The following is a 7246-nucleotide window of genomic DNA, read 5'->3' as shown; positions in this document are numbered from 1 at the left end:
AAATAGTGCTGAAATGACTGAACATAAATATGGGAAAAAATACTATGCCATTTTCCTCACACCAAATATAAAAATTATTTAGAAATAGATTATTGGTCTAAATATAAAAACTTGAGTTGAACATCTGATTCTTGGTCTCCGTTCAGGCCGTGGTCTCATGGTTCCTGAGATCGAGCCCTGCATCGGGCTCTAGCGCTGATAGTGCGGAGCCTGCCTGGGATTCTCTCCCTCTTCTCTCTCTCTGCCCTCCACTGCTCATGCACTCTCTCTCAAAATCACTAAACTAAGTATATAATAAAAAAGTAATAAAACAAAGTAAAACTATTAAATTCATGGATGAATATATAAGTCTTTACTACCTTGTGTTGGAAAGAATTTTCAGGTAGGAAACCAAAAGTATTTCCTGTTAAAAATGTTGACAAATTTAACTTTCATCAAATTGGAATTTTCAACTTTTCAAAAGACAGTAAGAAAACAAGGATAGAAGATACGTACTGGGGGACCTGGCTGGACTCAGTCAGTAGAGCACATGACTCTTGATCTCGGGTTTGTGAGTTCAAGCACCATGTTAGACATAGAGATTTCTTAAAATATTTTTTTAATAAGACAGATACCATATGTTTTCACTCTTATGTGGATCCTGAGAAACTTAACAGAAACCCATGGGGGAGGGGAAGGAAAAAAAAAGAGGTTAGAGTGGGAGAGAGCCAAAGCATAAGAGACTGTTAAAAACTGAGAACAAACTGAGGGTTGATGGGGGGGTGGGAGGGAGGGGAGGGTGGGTGATGGGTATTGAGGAGGGCACCTTTTGGGATGAGCACTGGGTGTTGTATGGAAACCAATTTGACAATAAAATTCATATATTGGAAAAAAAATATTTTTTAATAAAAATATTTTTAAAAAAATTTTTAAAAGACACTGAAGAAAATTATGCATGTATTTTTTTCATTCATAATACAAAGAACACTTACAAGTTAATAAGACCAAAAAAAAATTTTTTTTAATGTGCAAATGCCTTGATTAGATCCTTCAATAAAACCTGGAGAATTAGTGAGTGGCCAAGAATCACATAGGAAGCTGCACAGCATCATTGCTCACTAGGGAAAAACAGAAGTACATGAGGTATTACTTCACACATACTTGGATGGCTAAAATTAAAAAGACTGTCACTAAAACATGTTGATGAGGATGTGGAGCCACTGGAACTCTCATAGTTGCTGGTGGGAGCGTAAAATGAAGCAACCACTGTGGAGACTCAGCCTAGTCTTAGAATGTTAAACACATGTTTACCTTACGACCCAGCCTGTCCACTCCTAGGCCTTTATCTAAACAGAATAAAAATACATCTCCACAGGAAGTCTTGCACACAAATACAGCAACACTATTCATAGCCATCAAAAACTGGAAAAAAATCCAAACGTTAATTAGAGGAGAATTAATAAACAAGTTTTGGTATATACACATAATAAAAGAACACAGAGCAATAAAAAAAGATTAACTTCTGATGCACACAACACAGACCAATTTTAAGAGCATTCTACTGAACAAAGAAGACAGACATAAAGAAATACTTGTTGATATTTCATTTACATGAAATTCAAGAATATGCAAAGCTAAGCTGAGATGACAGAAATCAGACTATTGGTTGCCTCTGAAGGAGTGGAGATTGACCTAAGGAAACGCAAGGGAATATCTTAAAGTAATAGACATTTTCTAAACCTGATCTACATACTAGTTACAGAGGCATGAAATTTGCTGAAATTACCTGAGTAGTACACTTAAGATTTGTGCATTTTATTTCATGTAAATCACCCCTTAATAAAATAGTGTGGGCATAAAAAAAGTAAAAATGATTTATGACAACACATTTTCCACTTTAATTTATTGATCACCTATATACAAATCAACATTCCACTAAACTGCCACACAGTATCAATTTGGGAACTTAACCAAAATGACCAGGTATGGTAACCTCATAGAGGAATAGGGATAGCTTTATTTATATTTTTAATGGAAAAATCCCCCAAACGTTTATTTTGTCAAGAATGTGGCAAAATCCCCTCCTATGTGGGAATTCTCTCTAATGAGTTTATTTTCTTGGCAGTTTGGTTGCTTTTCTGGCTTTCAGCTTTGTTGGTTTTGATGGGATGCAAGATAGGCGCACATTGCTTCAGAGCTTGGGCTCTATAGTGAGATCATTCTGGGTTCCTTCATTTACTCGCTGTGAGATCTTAGGTAAGGAAGCAAAATTTCTAAAGTTCAAATTTCTTATTTGCTTCTATTTCTAAAAATTGGTAGTTCTTTATGGGACTGTGTAGATGATTCAGTGATATAATGCATATGAAGTGTTTAAAAGACTTGTGACAAACTTGGTAGAATATCTAATATAAGTTGATAGTAGTCCTACAATGTTCCAAGATATAGACCTGAGGCTTCTAGGAGATTCTGAGGCTGGTGGTCCTCTGCGTTTAATGAACTCTTCGTAATGAAAAGGCCCTCCAAATAGCAGTTCCTTGACATCATTCCCTCACTAGATTTATTTTTCAGTTACTTTATGTGAGCTACTATCCTACTGCATTAGAGTAGTAGATCTCAAAAACTATTGTGCATAAGAAGAATCAGGAGAGTGCCTTTAAAATACAGATTTTTAACATAGTGTTAACATAGTGTTGGAAATCCTAGCCTCAGCAATCAGATAACAAAACGAAATAAAAGGCATCCAAATTGGCAAAGAAGTCAAACTTTCTCAGTTTTAGCAGATGACATGATACTCTACATGGAAACCCGAAAGAACTCCACCAAAAAACTGCTAGAACTGATACATGAATTCATCAAAGTCACAAGATATAAAATCAATGTACAGAAATTGGTTGCATTTCTTTAGACCAATAATGAAGCAACAGAAAGAGATATCAAGGAATCAATCCCATTTACAATTGCACCGAGAACCATAAAATACCTAGGAATAAACCTAACCAAAGAGGTGAAAGATCTGTACTCTGAAAACTATAGAAAGCTTATGAAAGAAATTAAAAAAGACACAAAGAAATGGAAAAACATCCCATGTGCATGGATTGGAAGAACAAATATCTTTAAAATGTTAATACTACCCAAAGCAATCTACATATTCAATGCAATCCCAATCAAAATAGCTCCAGCATTTTTCACACAGCTAGAACAAACAATCCTAAAATTTGTATGGAACCACAAAAGACCCAGAATAGCCAAAGTAATGTTTTAAGAGAAAACCAAACTGGGAGGCATCACACTCCTGGACTTTAGCCTGTATTACAAAGCTGTAATCATCCAAACAGTATGGTATTGGCACAAAAACAGACACATAGACCAATGGAATAGAATAGCGAACCCAGAAATGGACCCACAAACATATGGCCGGGTAATCCTTGACAAAGTGGGAAAGAATATCCAATGGAATAAAGACAGCCTCTTTAGTAAATGGTGCTGGGAGAACTGGACAGCAACATGCAGAAGAATGAACCTGGACCACTTTCTTACACCATACACAGAAACAAACTCAAAATGGATGAAAGACCTAAATGTACGTCAGGAAGCCATCAAAATCCTTGAGGAGAAAGCAGGCAAAAACCTCTTTTACCTCAGCCACAGCAACTGCTTACTCAATAGGTCTCTAGAGGCAAGGGAAACAAAAGCAAAAATGAACTATTGGGACCTCATCAAGATAAAACCTTCTGCACAGCAAAGAAAACAATCAACAAAAGTAAAAGGCAACCAACAGAATGGGAGAAGGTATTTGCAAATGACACATCAGATAAAGGGTTAGTATCCAAAATCTATAAAGAACTTGCCAAACTCAACACCTGAAAAACAAATAATCTAGTGAAGAAATGGGCTTCACGTGGATTGACACTTTTCCAAAGAAGACATCCAGATGGCAGACACATGAAAATATGTTCAACATCGCTCATCGGGGAAATAAAAATGAAAACCAGCATTGAGATACCACCTCACACTTGTCAGTGGCTAAAATTAATAACTTGGGAAACAACAGATGTTGGCAAGGATGTGGAGAAAGGGGAATTCTCTTGCACTGTTGGTGGGAATGCAAACTGGTGCAGCCACTCTGGGAAACAGTGTGGAGGTTCCTCAAAAAATTAAAAATAGAATTACCCTATGACCCAGCAATAGGACTACTAGGAATTTATCCAAATAATACAGGAGTGCTGATTCATAGGGGCACATGTACCCCAGTTTTATAGTAGCACTATCAACAATAGCCAAATTATGGAAAAAGTCCAAATGTCCATCAACTGATGAATGGATAAAGAAGATGTGGTCTACATATACAATGGAATACTCCTTGCTGATGAAAAAGAATGAAATCTTGCCATTTTCAACAATGTGTCTAGACCTGGAGGGTATTAATCTAAGTGAAATAAGTTAGAGAAAGATATCATGATTTTACTCGTGTGGAATTTGAGAAACTTAACAGAAGACCATAGGGGAAGGGAAGGAAAAATAAGATACAAACAGAGAGGGAGGCAAACCATAAGAGACTCTTAAATACAGAGAACAAATTGAGAGTTGTTGTGGGTGGGGAGATGAGGGGGTTGCAAAAATTGGTGATGGGCATTGAAGAGAGCATGTGTTGGGATGAGCACTGGTTGTTGTATGTAAGTGACGAATCACGGGAATCTACTCCTGAAGATGAGACTACACTATATGTTAGCTAACTTGAAAATAAAAATAAAATAAAATGAAATAAAATAAAATAAAATAAAATAAAATAAAATAAAATAAAAAAAACAAAACACAGGTTTTCTGGCCCTATCCCTAGATACTCTGATTCACCAATTCTGGGTTAGTGCCTTAGAATCCTCATTTTTGTCCAAGTTTCAACTTGGATAAAACACTGATTTAGAGATCCTGTTTCAATTGTTATTTCATTCTATTTTATTAAATTCTATTAACCCAAGGGAATCTTACAATGCACATCAGTAGCCATTATATTACAATTATGCAAATTATGAAATAAAAATGGAAATTATAATTAATTTGTGGTATTTAAACTTTTAATATGAATTCATGTCAGCTTATCATACTTAATTTTTATCTTATTGCTACAAATGACATTTATTCACATCTTACAGTTTCTATTCTTCAAAACACCCTAAATTATCTTCCATATGACTTTAGCTCTACGAGAAATTGTCCTGTTAAAAATCACAAAGTCTATAAATCACCAAAGAGCTTTTTTTCCCCCATCTTTTCCTAGTAGCTGATTGTGTGGATCCTTCCCTTTCTGAAAATCTCTATTGTTTATTTCTTTTGAGAGCTATATCATCTTTGATCAGTTACTATTCAGTGCACCTGCACAGGCACTTTCCATGTATGTTCTCATTGAATCCTTAGCACTATTAAATAAGCACTAGCTTTGTCCCTGAGTTGAGGTTAAGAAAATTGTTGCAAAAGAGACAAATATGTGATAGGGATTAAGCAGTGCACTTGTTGGTGATGAGCACTGGGTGTTGTACGGAAGTGTTGATGAAACTAATACTACACTATATGTTAATTAACTCGAATCTGAATAAATATTTTTTTAAAGAGATGAAGTAATTTTCCCTAGGTCCCAAGTAAGTGGTAGAGACAGTATTTGAGTTCAAAATTATTTGATTCCATGTGCTTGCTTTTGATATGATGAGCTTTTTATTCCCTTCCTTCTTCGCCAGCTCCTCTCTGTCTTGCAACCTAAATTACTTCGTTTTCCAAAGTCTTTCTTTAGCCGTCTCCTCCTTATAGTCTAACTCCAACAGATTATCAATAATCATTTCACCCACATTACCAGGTACGCTGCATCCCGTCATTTGTCAGCCTTTATGGTCTCTTTTTCGGGACTACCTATTTCACTACCTATTTCCTCTTTTCCCACCTTTACCAGGTCACATTCTCATTACCTCTTACCCATATTTCAGTAACTTCCTAGTTCCGGTCTTCCAACCTTCTTCCATTAAACACATCCTCACATTGTTTCCAGGTCACTCTTCAGAAAGACTCTAACCATACCACTCCTCCATTTTAAAAAATCAAATAATGAAATTCAAACCATCTTCAATGATTCTCTTGTCAAAGGCACTTTAAGCCTTGTGTTAAAGACCTATAAGGGTGTCTTGCAACCATTTTGCCTCTTTCCTAGTAAGAGTGCCTGATCTTCTGGGAAAACACCCATCCCCTACTTTTAGTCATCTGATTTACTGAGATTTACTCCACTCCCGATTATAGAGGTGAACTATGAGTACCCTATTTCTCTGATACTCCCATTAGCTTTGGGCGAAACTGAAGAAAGTAAACCAGAAAACTAAATCTGGTCAAATCAAGGGAAAACCTCAGGACTTTTGCTGCATTAGCAGGACTGTCTTTTCTGCTGAGCTGGATGTGGTGGTAATACGAGGCTTGGACTCCTGCAGTAGTCAAGAGTGCCTACCTGCAGACAGAGCACACAGAGAAAGCAGAGCTGAAAGATTAGGTGAGGGATGGTGCTTGAGTCCTAGATCAAGATGAACCTCTATCTGGAGGATCTCCCTCAGGGCCGTTCAACCTACTAATTTTCACTTTGGTTTCAGTCAGTTGGGTTAATTTCTTGAACACCTGAAAGATAATTATTCTTGGCTGATACAAGACTGTACTCATGAAGGTATCAGTTTTTCAATCCCTAATCATATCTGTGTTCCAGTTACATATGGTTCTTCTTCATTCTTTATTTTAGAATTAATAATAGGACAAAAGATGACTCAAGTATAGCATTTAGCATTGTGCCTACAAAATAGTCAACATTTAACAAATGTTTAATTATTGCTAGTATTCAGCTAGTAAGTGTTGGAACAGAAACTCCTCAGAATAGGGCATATGGCACATCTGTCTCTTTCTTTGCATCACTTTGCACATAATATGAGTCAGTACTTTTCTATTGATTTGAATTGTTGGATGATTATTAGCGTATATCAGGCCCCTTCCTCTATGGCACAGAAATGCTAATTTGGGGGAGGGGGGAAGGACAGAAGTGAATATAAATGGAACATTTGATTACAGCAATAGTGTTCTGAATGTTTTTTAACATTTTCGATAACAAAAGACATTAGAGACGTTGTGCTCTTTGAAATAATCTCTGACCAAATCCACTCTTAAATATTAAGACTATTATTAAGGTTAAAGATATATTATTTTTACAGAGCTAAACACATTTTGAAGCATCATTTTATTTCAGTTAGAC

Source organism: Panthera pardus, unplaced genomic scaffold, assembly GCF_024362965.1.
Source record: "Panthera pardus isolate Hobbes unplaced genomic scaffold, ASM2436296v1 HiC_scaffold_6, whole genome shotgun sequence".
NCBI classification, from domain to species: domain Eukaryota; kingdom Metazoa; phylum Chordata; class Mammalia; order Carnivora; family Felidae; genus Panthera; species Panthera pardus.
This window is presented reverse-complemented; position numbering follows the sequence as displayed.